The 12,650-nt window shown below is 42.4% G+C and overlaps 1 protein-coding gene across 5 annotated transcripts in view; it reads left to right on the plus strand.

Moving 5' to 3' along the window:
- Positions 1-12,650, plus strand: part of CDK1 (cyclin dependent kinase 1) — a 158,734-nt gene that overhangs the window by 66,318 nt on the left and 79,766 nt on the right. The window lies entirely within an intron of this gene.

The following is a 12,650-nucleotide window of genomic DNA, read 5'->3' on the forward strand; positions in this document are numbered from 1 at the left end:
TCTCAAATCCTCCCCACACTTCCAAGCAGTTCCCATCTCTGACGTTATCAGTGGGACCACATACAAAATTTGATGGCATTCAGCTGCAGTTAGTTTGAGGAAATGGAATAAGAGATGGAAGAAGAATTGCCCTGGGACCTAAAAGTTATTATGTAAAAGAGCAGATTTTTAGCATGTTCTTTAATGACTAGAGACGAATCTAGTGTATTTTGATTAAGTGGAATCCTCTAAACCATGGGGCCCAGGAGAAGGGTGCCTCTACTCTCTGGGAAGACCTGCCCACCGCCCACCATTCTGTTGCTATCCATGGATCCTAGATACATCTCTCCTCTTCACGGTTAGGAGGAGGTGGAGAAGGGGAGAGCTGTGAGTGACAGAAAGCCATCTTTCCCCTCACTCTCCCTCCTCTCAAAATCTATTTTCTCCTATTGCTATCCAGGACTATTTGTATAAGCTCTTTAATGAATTAGGTATTTTATTTTTTTTTAATTAAAAAATTTTTGTCTTTTTAGGGTCACACTCGTGGCATATGTAAGTTCCCAGGCTAGGGGTTGAATTAGAGCTACAGCTGCCGGCCTACACCACAGCCATAGTAACGTGGGATCCAAGCCGCATCTGCGATCTACACCACAGCTCACAGCAACACCGGATCCTGGACCCCCTGAGTGTGGCCAGGTATTGAGCCCACATCCTCATAAATACTAATTGGGTTCATAACCTGCTGAACCACGATGGGAACTCCTGAATTAAGTATTTTAAAATATTGATTTCTGCTAACAGCAGATTTCGGTGGGGAAGGAGGGGGAAGAGGCAATCCTGAGGCAAGGACTTGTGAAGGGTTGGGCTGTCCCTTTAAAATAGGAAGAGGGAGTACATATACACAATGGAATATTACTCAGCCATATAAAAGAATGAAATAATGCCATTTGCAGCAACGTGGTTGGACTTAGAGATTATCCTACTGAGTGAAGTAAATCAGACCAAGACAAATATCATATGAGATCCTTACATGGGGAATCTAATAAAAATGATACAAAACAGCTTATTTACAAAGGAGAAGCAAACTCACAGATTTTAAAACTAACCTTAAGGTTACCCGTGGTGAAATGGTTGAGGGATGGGGGAAAGAATTGGGAGGGTGGGAATAACATATACACACTACTGTATGGAATAGATGATTAATGAGAACCTACTCTAAAGCTCAGGAAAATCCACTCAATAGTTTGTAATAACTTATATGGGAAAAAAGAATGGCTATATGTATGACAGATTCACTTTGCTGTACACCTGAAACTAATACAACATTGTGAGTCAACTATACTCGGATAAAGTACATTTAATAACATAGGAAGAAGGAACGTCACAGGAAAAACAAGAAAAACAAATAAATTATTATTGCAATAAATGATGCTGCTGGTAAGTGCCATCCCAAGTGGTTGGTGGGAAGGTAAGTTTCACTGGTTATCTTCAGCCCCTGAATTACAATGGGGGCCGTTCTAGAAATCAGGTTAGAGAAATGGAAACAGGTGTTAAAGGCAAAACCTGCAAGTCCCACCACCTGAGAATGATAGTTTCAAGGGTCAGCTGACGAGGGCTGGGGCCACAGCCTAGACTGGAGGTCTTCAGTCAGAGCTGCCGATCAAGGCTTTTCCAGAAGCACGGAGTGACATTTTGTCTTCAGGAACAGGTATGGTTAGAGAGGACAGTGACCCGCTAGCCAGGTTATACTTTAATAAGCCCTCCATAAAAAGAGAGGATGCTTTGCATCAGATTGAGCAGGCATAATTACAATATGGGTTACGGAAAGTGGTTAAAAAAAATTAGACCCAGAGGAAAAAATATCAAAAGTAAATTGTAATGTTATGTTGTGAACTAATTGGAAGCTTTAAATGGCAATTGAAATTCTTTCTGGGCCTCAGGGAAATGAGGCGGCTTTCTTCAGGATGTTTGAACTTAATTACCAGGTGCAGCAAGAGCGGAATAGATTTTGTAAAATTACTTAAAATAATCATGTTGGGCACCAGAAATGGTTATATTTATCTAAGGGCCTTAGCAGACCTTTCAAGTTGAAAGATAATTTATATCATAGAAAATTTAGTAGAATTTTAATGCGTCTAAAGATGAGTGGGAAAATGTTTGAAGAATGTGCTTTGTACCCTATGAGAAATTCATTTGGGTTTAAAAATGTATATGGATATTTCTTTAGTGGAGCACTGGTATGCTAGCAGCAAACAGTTGTTATGTTCTTAAAAATATTTTTAAAAGGTAAAAGTAATACAATAATTAAAAGTTTTAGAGAACAACAACAAAAACATTTGCCTATTGATCTTACCAGTCTGCTACAAAAACTCATCTTTTTATAATCCTTTGTGGACATATGGTTTTCATATTGTTATGCAATTTTGTATTGGTGTTCTTTTTTCCTTATTAAAAAATAAGTTTTTCCTCATGTTGCTACATATTCCACACTTTAATTTAAAATTTTAATGGTTATATGATATTCCTTCCAGGAGATGGGCCAAAATTCACTGTTTTCTATAGGATGAAACATTTAGATTTTTTCCATTAAAAATAAAAATGCAATGAATGTATAAATTGCCCCTCCTTCAGTTCTTGTCCTGGTTCCAGTCTTTCAATTATTTCTAAGAAATAGGATTAATCAGTAAAAGGGTATACGACATTTTCTTGGCTCTGAGTATAGATTCCTAAATTACTTTATAAAAGAGTGGTTCCAATGAAGCAAAATGCTACAATGCATCGAAACAACACATTCATTGTATTTACCAGCATTTTGTCTTTCTCTTTCTTTCTAATTTAATAATAGCTGTCTTTTAATTTATGTTTCCTTAATTGTGAGCAGAGCTAAATATTTTTGCCTACATTTAGTTTTTTATGTCCATTGTGTAGTTAGGGCTAAGACAGGAACCTAAATTCAATTGATGACAAATTCATTAAAAGTTTCTGAAAATTTGTTACAAGAAAGTATTAATACTCCCAATTTAAGTGAAAAACATTTTAGTTATATTGGAATGAAAAATTAACATTTCTGAAGATGGTTATTTAATACTTTTAGGTACCTATTTTCTCTGGTTGGCTCACCCTCAAACTAATTTCCCTCAAAATGTTAATAAGGATTCACCCACGAAAAAAGTTTGCGTAGGATCAAAGAAGTTGGGAGAAAGCCCTCGGGGGATGGTGGGCAACAAGAATGCTTTTTTCCTGAATTGTTTAGACAAACTGAAACATATTCTCCCATGATCCCAGTTTGTTCTCCATCTCTTCCAAGGGAAACAGACTCCAGCCTCCTCCTGGGATTTTTCCAAAGCGTATTAGCATATTAACAGCTCTGGGAAGTCCTGGGCTAGATCTTTTAGACAGAATCACTTGATCATATGCTTCACATTTGTCATGGGTGTGATCTGGAGAGGTACCCATAACCTGCCCTTCAACAAGGGACATTTCCCTGGGTTCTCTAGTGATCTGGTGTTGTCACTGCTGTGGCTTGGGTCACTGTGGTGGCCCGGGTTTGATCCCTGGCCTGGGAACTTCCGTATGGGTGTGGCCAAAAATAAATAGCTGAGACGTTCCTCCCTTTGACTCCACCCCTTCCCACCAAAGCCAAATGAGTAGCAAGGGTATGTGGGACTTGGGGTTGCTTATCTGATCTGAGAGAGAAGCCTTGGGTCCCTGTTTTCTTGTCCTTCTTGTCATTAAGTGGTAAGACCTGCAGTGGTGGTGGTGGTTGAGGATGCTTCAGGGTGCGTAAGAATACCCATTAGAGCTTGAGGAGTGTGTAATTGAACCTCCGATTATGTTTATTTTTTCATCTTTGGATGTTTCTATTTCTGTGTATTTTACCATGTAGCATAGTATATATTTATAATAAATACACATGTATGAGGAGTACACAAATTTGGATACTAGTGATCTAAGACGGCTAAGAACATATTGTGAGCTTAAAAGGAAATGAAGAGGCTGTTCATTCATTCATTCATTCATTCATTCATTTAAAATTATACCTCTTGAGCAAATCCTGAGGGTCAATCCTACTAAGCATGGGTGGTATAATAAACAAGGGTCCCTACCTTCACAGAGCTTTTAGGACTCAGGCCAGAGGGACAAAAGATGTTCTGGGACCTCTCCTGTGATGAATGTGGCTCATTAGGCTAGAGCACTGGGATTTGGAGCATGCTTTTATCTGGAGTTTCACTTCTGCACACGTCCAGCTCTGAAATGTAGTGGCAGTTGATGACTCGAGAATTTGGGATTGCTCTTACCGGTCCTTCTTTCGCTCTGTGTCTTTCCTTATGAAAGCTATGATGTACAATATGCACAAGTCTAAAATCGGTGACTCTCCAAACTGAATGAACTTTGGAATGAGTCTAGCTAAGAGGTTCATCATGATACAAATTGTCCAGTTGATCGACATCAACTTGGGGTCAGTTTGTTAGGGCTGCTGTATGCAGCAAAGTGCTACGAATGGAGTGGCTTAAACACCGTTTATTTTCTGGATGCTAGAAGGCTGAAAACAGTGTCCGCAGGTTTAGTTTCTTCTGAAGGTTCTGAGGGAGCATATGTATCAACCCCTTTCTCCTAGCTCCTGGTGATTTGCTAGCAGTCTTTGGTACACCTTGGCTTGTAGGTATCATCTCAACTTCTGTTGTCATCTTCACTTGGCATTCTTTCTGGATGTGTCTGTCTCTGTGTCCAAATTTCTTCTTTTTTAATTTTTATTAAAATATAGTTGATTTACGGTGTTGTGCCAATTTCTGCTGTGATCCAGGCATACATATATACACATTCCCTTTCTTACGTTATCTTCCATCATGGTCTATCGCTATGCTATAGAGTATGACCTCATTGCTCATCCATTCTAAATGTAATAGTTTGCATCTACTAACTCCAAACTTCCTGTCCATCCCACTCCCTTCCCCCTCCCCCTTGGCAATCACAAACTTGTTTTCTATATCTGAGAGTCTGTTTCTGTTCTTAGGTTCATTTGTGCCATGTTTTAAATTCCATATATAAGTGATATCATATGATATTTGTCTTTCTCTTTCTGACTTAATTCCCTTAATATGAGAATCTCTACTTGCAACCATGTTGCTGAAAATGTCATTATTTCATTCTTTTTTTATGGCGGAGTAGTATTTCATTGTGTATATGGACCACATCTTCTTAATCCATTTATCTGCTGATGGACATTTAAGTTGTTTCCAAGTTTTGGCTGTTGTGAATAGTGCTATAAAAAACATAGGGGTGCATGTATCTTTTTGAGTTGTAGTTTTGTCTAGATATATGCCCAGGAGTGGGACTGCTGGATCATATGTTAGTTCTATATTTACTTTTTCTGAGAAAACTCCATACTGTTTTACATAGTGGTTGTACCAATTTACATCCTGCCAACAGTGCAGGAGGGTTCCCTTTTCTCCACACCCTCTCCAGCATTTGCAATTTGTAGACTTACTAATGATGGGCATTCTGAGTGGTGTGAGGTGCTATGTCATTGTAGTTTTGATGTGTATTTCTCTAACAATTAGTGTTGTTGAGCATTTTTTCATGGGCCTTCTGGCCATCTGCATGTCTTCTTTGGAGAAATGTTTGTTTAGGCCTTTTGCCCATTTTTTGATTGGGTTGTTTGTTTTTTGTTGTTGTTGTTGCAAATTTCCTCTTTTTATAAGAGCATACGTTATGTTGGATTACATCCCACTCTAATGACCTCTTCTTAACTTGATCATCTGCAAACACCCTATTTTCAAATAAGATCACCTTCACAGGTAGCAGGCTTAGGACCTCAGCATCTTTTGGGAGGGATGCAATTCAACCAAGAACAGATGGTTAGAATGTGTTGGCAGCTACATCTGGAGTCCTGATCTGAACCTGCCCTTGTTGTGGGAACACAGGCCACTTACCTAGTCTTTCTGGATCTTGCTCTCCAGGGTGATGGATCTTTTCCTTGTCATCCTGGCACTAGTTTCTATGGGGGAAAACTGTGGTTAAGTGGGATAGGGAATTGCAGGATTGTTGGTGCCCCAAGAGATTTGGGAAGCTATGTATTGATATTGAAAATGTGATCGAAATGGGAAATGCCAGGAAAATACATTGCCACCATAAACACAGAGGTGGCATAAGACAGGCTGTATGTGTAAATAACAATGATTTTTATCTTGGAGGAGCTGTGCTACTCAGTACTCTCTGAAGTTATCATCCACATGAAGGTCTCTTTGGGGAATCCTGCTCTCCATGACTAGGATTTTCATTTCTTACCCTGCACATCCTTTATTACAGGTCTGATGACACTCTGTGCGTTTGCTTATCTGCTGTCTCTTTGCAAGATTATGAGTTCCTCAGTTATTCATCTTTACATTCTTACCATTTGGAAGAGTACCTGGCATTTAGTGGATGCTCAATACATATTTGGTAAATAAATGAAAGATTAATTTTTATTAATCAATGTGGTAAAGGTATTAGAAATTAAAAATAGCCAAAAAATGGAGTTGCCTTATGGCACAGCGGGTTAAGGATCCAGTCTTTTCACTGCAGGGGCTTGGGGTTGCTGCTGTGATGTGGGTTTGGTCCCTGACCCAGGAACCTCCATATGCCTCAGGTGCAGCCAAAATAATTTAAAAAATAAAAAATAAATAGCAAAAAAAAAAAAAAAAAAGACAAAAGAAATAGTCAACATTGGGGGAGTGGATAGATAAATGATGACCAGAGCCATGTGACCGAACTTCATGATGTGAACAATTATGTTTTCAAAGAAAGTTTAATGACATGAGGTCATGCATATTCTTCTTAAGTTAAAAAGCAGTGTATGCAACTCTGGTGTCATCTCCATTTTATTATTATTTTTTTTGGGGGGGTTTTGTTTTGTTTTGGCTTTTCAGGGCCACACCTGCAGTATATGGACATTTCCAGGCTAGGTTGGAATTGGAGCTGCAGCTGCCGATCTTCACTACAGCCACAGCAACACTGGATCTTTAACTCATGAACGAGGCCAGGGATCAAATCCATATCCTCATGGATATTAGTCAGGTTCATTACCGCTAAGCCCCAACGGAAACTCCTCATCCCTGTTTTGTAAAGGATATTGTGTGTCTTGGCGCATTCATGTGTAAGGGCATAAAACATAATTGTGTTAGACATGCAGGACTAAGATAGGAAGGAAACAGACCCACGTGTGATCTGTGATTCTCTCTGCTTGGTGAACCAGTTTTTATTTTCTTTGATGAAAGTGTCTGCATTTATACTGCAAATTTTCTGCATGTATCTCTATGTTCTGAGATAAATTGATGGACTGGATTGAAAAATAAAACACTAAGAAGATTTCATGGAGAGTTGTGAAGGCTGTTCTCACAGGGAATAAAAGAGGAAACAGGACCATTCATTACTCCAAGGTTCAGTTAGAAATTTATCCTTAAAGGAACCCTCCACTGGTTGTTTGTACAAGCTACTCCTTGGAGTTACTGCTGTGGTGCAACAGGATTGGCGGTGTCTCGGGAGCCCTGGGATGCAGGTTCAGTCCCCAGCCTGGCACAGTGAGTTAGAGATCTGGTGTTGCTACAGCTGCAGCTTAGGTTGACACTGCAGCTTGGATCTGATCCCTGGCTCAGGGACTCCATATGGTTCAGGGTGGCCAAAGAAAAAAAAAAAAAAACAAAAAACACTTCTCCTTGGAATAACCCCACCTCTTCTAGGATGACCTGGGTCAGCCTGGCTGGTGCCATGTGAGGCATAGCAACTGCTTGCAGTTTTGCTGTTTTTGCCCTGTTACGATCCAAGGTGCTGCAAGGACAAGAACTGTCCCCGAGTGGTGGCCTTCCCTCTTTGTGCCACCAAAGCTGACTCCCTCTTCAGGTGTGCAGGCAGCCTCAAGGGGCCAGAGTGGAAAACACACATCGCCACATGCCTGTGAAGTCTGGCCCCAGCTTAAAACCCTCAGGCAAATAATGTCTTATTCAGAGCGAAAAAAATTAATGCAAGGATTCTTAAATAAGGGTCTGGCTATTAACACGTTCTGGGACTAAGGTCAGGAGGGTGTGGGGTTGCAGAACTGGCCCTGATAGAGGAAGGTGAGGCATGGATTGGAAGCGTCTGAAGGAGAGGTCACCGAGGAGAGCAAAGATGAGGCTAAATTTATACTCGGCATCTGGGTCACGCTGACCTGCTTGGGAGAGGGAAGTTGAGATGGGGACTGAGTGTGAATGGTGAAGCACACGCAGAAATAGAAGTGGCTGAGGCCAGCGATGCTCAGACTTTGACAGACACACAAACCACCAGGGGTCTGGTTAAATTTCATCTTCTGATCCAATCAGGCTGGGTGGGGCCCGAGGGTCTGCCTGTTTAACAAGCTCCCAGGTGGTACCCATGTGGGCCTGTCCATGGACCACACTTTGAGAGGTAAGGGCTTAGGAGGCAGTGAGGACCCACCAGGGGCTGTGAGGAGCTGAGAGGTTACAGTTTGCCTCATTGTCCGAGCATGCAAGTCACTGGGATTTCCAAGGGACAGGAGAAATTCTTTGATCCAGGGGGAAGCCATCTGGCTCAAGCCAGTATTTGAGAAGTCGTGTGGTGTGGTAGAAAGGAGGTCAGGATTTTGAGTCCCATTGACATGGGTGTGAATCTCAGGGAGCTTGGTGTTTATCATGCGGGGAATGGAGAAGGCTTTGAAGGCCTTAAGCGTCTACTGGTCCACACCTTCCTTGACCTCCTGGCTTAAGCGCCTCCTTTGTGCTTCAGGCACTGCCAGGTTTTCAGTGAAAATGGCCTATTGCCACTGTCCTGGCCAGGCCAATGGGCACCACCTGTCCAGAGCCACTTGCCCAGAAAGGGGAGAGAAGTTTGAGAAATCAGACTCCTAGCAGAGGTCAGGGTACACACTGGACCCTCAGGACCTCTTCTCATAATGGGCCTGGCTTCCTGGTAATGTTATCTGTGCTTTCCATCCTTCCTACTCAAAGTCTGGTCCATGGACCAGTAGGGCTACATTACCCTGTTAGAAACACAGCATCTTTTGCTCTACCTCAGACCTTCTAAATCAGAGCCTGTGTTTTCACAATACCTCTAGGTGATGCGTGTTTTAAAGTTTGAGAAGCCCTGCTTTCCAGGACTCTCCCCCTGGCAACTTTCTGTCCAGGGAGAGAAGCTCAAGGCATTAAACAATGCTTGCCTAGTCTTCCTGTGGACCAGGCAACGTTCTGGATACTAACTCTTTAAGAATCCATCAGTCACACGATCCAACTCTTCTCTTGACTAATGCCTATGTTGGGGCCTCCCTGTAGTGTCCCTGCAAGGGGGTGCAGGAGGTGCCTGGTCCCATGGAGCCCCCACACCTCCTGGCCAGCTGGGGGATGATTGGGGCCTCTGGGGCTCAGCATAAAGCAGAGCCTAGTGTGAAAGTAGGGAAATTTGCACGTGAGGGATCACAATCTATCTGGACCAGTCTTTGCTTGGCATCATGGAAAGCCTTCTGGATGCTGCCAGTAATTGCATTCTAGAAGTGGGGTTGGTAGACTGGCTTCCACCCACTCTCCAACCATGATTCAAACTCTAGAGGGAAGGAAGATGTTTGCAAGCTCAGATTGTGCAGACTGAGTGAGTCCCTGGAAGGGGAGAAAGTGAGATGGCACTTTTAGCACTTTCCTCCCGAGGACATAGACTTCCTGCTGACAGAGCAGTGGTTTAGACCATGGACACTAAGAAAGATGTTTTAAGTTCCAATCCCCTTCCTGTCACTTAGCAGCCATGTGGGCCTTTGATATGTTACTTAACATCTCTTGCCTCAGCTTCTCATCTGTAAAAGGGAGAATATAAAGTACCTGCCTTGTGGATGTGTAGTGGATTAAACATTAGTACGTGTAAGGGACTTAAAAGCCCTCAGTTCATGTTCCTTATTGGTGGAGTGGCTCTATCCCGAGTCAGACTTAACTTCTCTCCTTCATCCAGATGGGGTTGGGTAGGGCCAGAACCAAGCTGGAGGATTCCAACGACTTCCCGAATTAGAGAGAATTGGCAGATCTTCTAGGGTGGATTAGGATTACGGGCCTAATTTCCCATTGCTACTCTAACAGATGACCACAGTTTTGTGGTTTCAAACAACACAAATTTAGTATGTTGCAATTCTGAGGTCAGACATCTGAGATGAGTTTCATCAGGCCAAAACCAAGATATATGGACAGCTATCTGCCTTCTGAAGGCTCTAGGAGAGAATTCATTTCTTTGCCTTTTCCATTTTCTAGAAGCTTCCTTGGTTCACGACCCCTTGCTCAAGCCTCAAAGCCAGCAGCCTAGCATCTGCATATCAACCTTGTATCACTCCAACCTTTGTTTCGGTTTTAACTTCTGGTTCTCTTACTCACTTACCTGCCTCCTGCTTTCACCTGTAGGACCCTGGTCATTACCATGAGCTCACCTGGATAATCCAGGATCACATCCTCTTCATCTCACAATTCTTAATCACATATGTAAAATCCCTTTTGCCATGTAAAGTAGTGTTGCTAGGTTCCAGGGATTGGTACGTGGATATTTGGGGGGGTGGGTATTATTGTGCCTGCCACAAGGGGCAGAGAGAGTCACCAAAAATCTACTTTGCTAAGGAAATTAAGAAAAGCCATGTTCATGATCAGATGGGGTTGCTAAGAAGCTCTTAGTAATCAGAGGGCCCTACCATTGTGGGGTATTTATATGTACCAAGCCTTGCTGTAGGTTGCTCCTATGATTTTTACCTTATTTAATTTTTTGGCAGTTTATTTATTTTTTACTTAATGATTTTTTTCCCATTACATTTGGTTTACAGTATTTTGTCAATTTTCTACTGGACAGCAAGGTGACCCAGTCGCACATACACATAAACATTCCTTTTTCTCACATTATCACTCTCCATCATGACTAGATACAGTTCCCAGTGCTATACCGCAGGATCTCATTGTTTATCCATTCCAAAGGCAATAGTTTGCATATATCAACCCAAAATTCCCAGTCCACCCCCCTCCCTCCTCCTCCCCTCCTTGGTAACCACTAGTCTATTCTCCATGTCCATGATTTTCTTTTCTGTGGAAAGGTTAATTTTGTGCCATATATAAGATTCCAGATATAAGTGATATCATATGGTATTTCTCTTTCTCTTTCTGACTTACTTCACTTAGTATGAGAGTCTCTAGGTCCATCCATGTTGCTAAAAATGGCATTATTTTGTTCTTTTTTATGGCTGAGTAGTATTCCATTGTGTATATATACACACCACATCTTAATCCAATCATCTGTTGATGGACATTTGGGTTGTTTCCATGTCTTGGCTATTGTGAATAGTGCTGCAATGAAAATGGGTGCATGTGTCTTTTTCAAGGAGTTTTATCTGGATATATGCCCAAGAGTGGGATTGCTGGAGCATATGGTAGTTCTACATATAGATTTCTAAGGTACCTCCATGCTGTTTTCCATAGTGGTTGTACCAATTTACATTCCCACCAACAGTGCAGGAGGGCTCCCTTTTCTCCATACCCTCTCCAGCATTTGCTATTTGCGGCCTTATTAATGAAGGCCATTCTGACTGGTGTGAGGTGGTACCTCATAGTGGTTTTGATTTGCATTTCTCTAATAATCAGTGATGTTGAGCATTTTTTCAGGTGGCTCTATGATTTTTAGCATTTAATTTGCCTACTAACCCAGTTTCCTAATGAGAAAGCAAGGGCTAGGAGAGATGGTTGTTTCCCTAGTGGCAGGGCTGGTGCTTAACTCAAGGGTTTCTGATTGCAAAGCCCAACCTCTTCCCACATGCCTTGATTTTATCCACAGTAAATAGAGCCCAGTGAGGCATGGCCATTCAGAAGGGCTATGAAATGCTGCTTGAGTATTTCCACAGCTGGGTGCTGGCCAGAGTACTATTTGGCAGCAGCCTTTAGAGTCTTATTACCCATTTTGGGTGGAGGGCTGGAGAACCCCTTGGGGAAGAGACCTTCATTTGCTGTGGGCCCCCTTGGGCTTCATCTCAAAGTCCCATGGTTTCCAAGGTAGTGTGGTCTGGAAACCCTATGCCCTGTGCTGCCCTGCCCAGTGGAGGCCCAGCCCAGCGTTGGATCCCTTCACATAAACAAATTAGAAGATCTTACGCATAGTGCACAAACCACTCTGCAAAATCAATTCTGCACCCCTGGCAGTAAAGTTTTTGCCATGAGGAATATCGGGACAGGTTGTGAGTAATGGAGATCATACTACATGGCAGGAGAGAGACATGGTTTGGTGAAAGTGATGTTTTGTTGGATTGAAACATTCAAGAGTACGTGCAAACTTGGGCAGTGCTCCTCCCTGATGGGTTTCTGAGCAAGGGGAGGATCCACTGGACTGACTGTGATGAAGATGCTCTTGTACTGACAGGGGTGTGTGCAGTGCTTCCTCCCACGGGAACTGGGCAGCATCACTACGTGGCTTCTACTGGAAGCAGCCCTGGGAGATCGCTGTGACCAAATGGGCTGTTGGGGGAGGTGATGGAGAAGCAAACTTCTGCCTTATGTAGGAAAGAGCTTTCTAGCAGCTCAAGCTGCCCAAAGATGAGATGGGCCAATGTAGGGGCAGGGAGCTCCTTGTATTCTGAATTATTTAAGGAGAGACCACACACAGATCTGTGAGGAAGCCTGGAGAAGGAGTTTCTACTA

Source organism: Sus scrofa, chromosome 14 (assembly GCF_054392235.1).
Source record: "Sus scrofa isolate SSC_HxYL_T2T_F1_AM1 chromosome 14, Sscrofa_HxYL_maternal_Yorkshire_Landrace_v2.0, whole genome shotgun sequence".
In the NCBI taxonomy this organism is placed as follows: Eukaryota; Metazoa; Chordata; class Mammalia; order Artiodactyla; family Suidae; genus Sus; species Sus scrofa.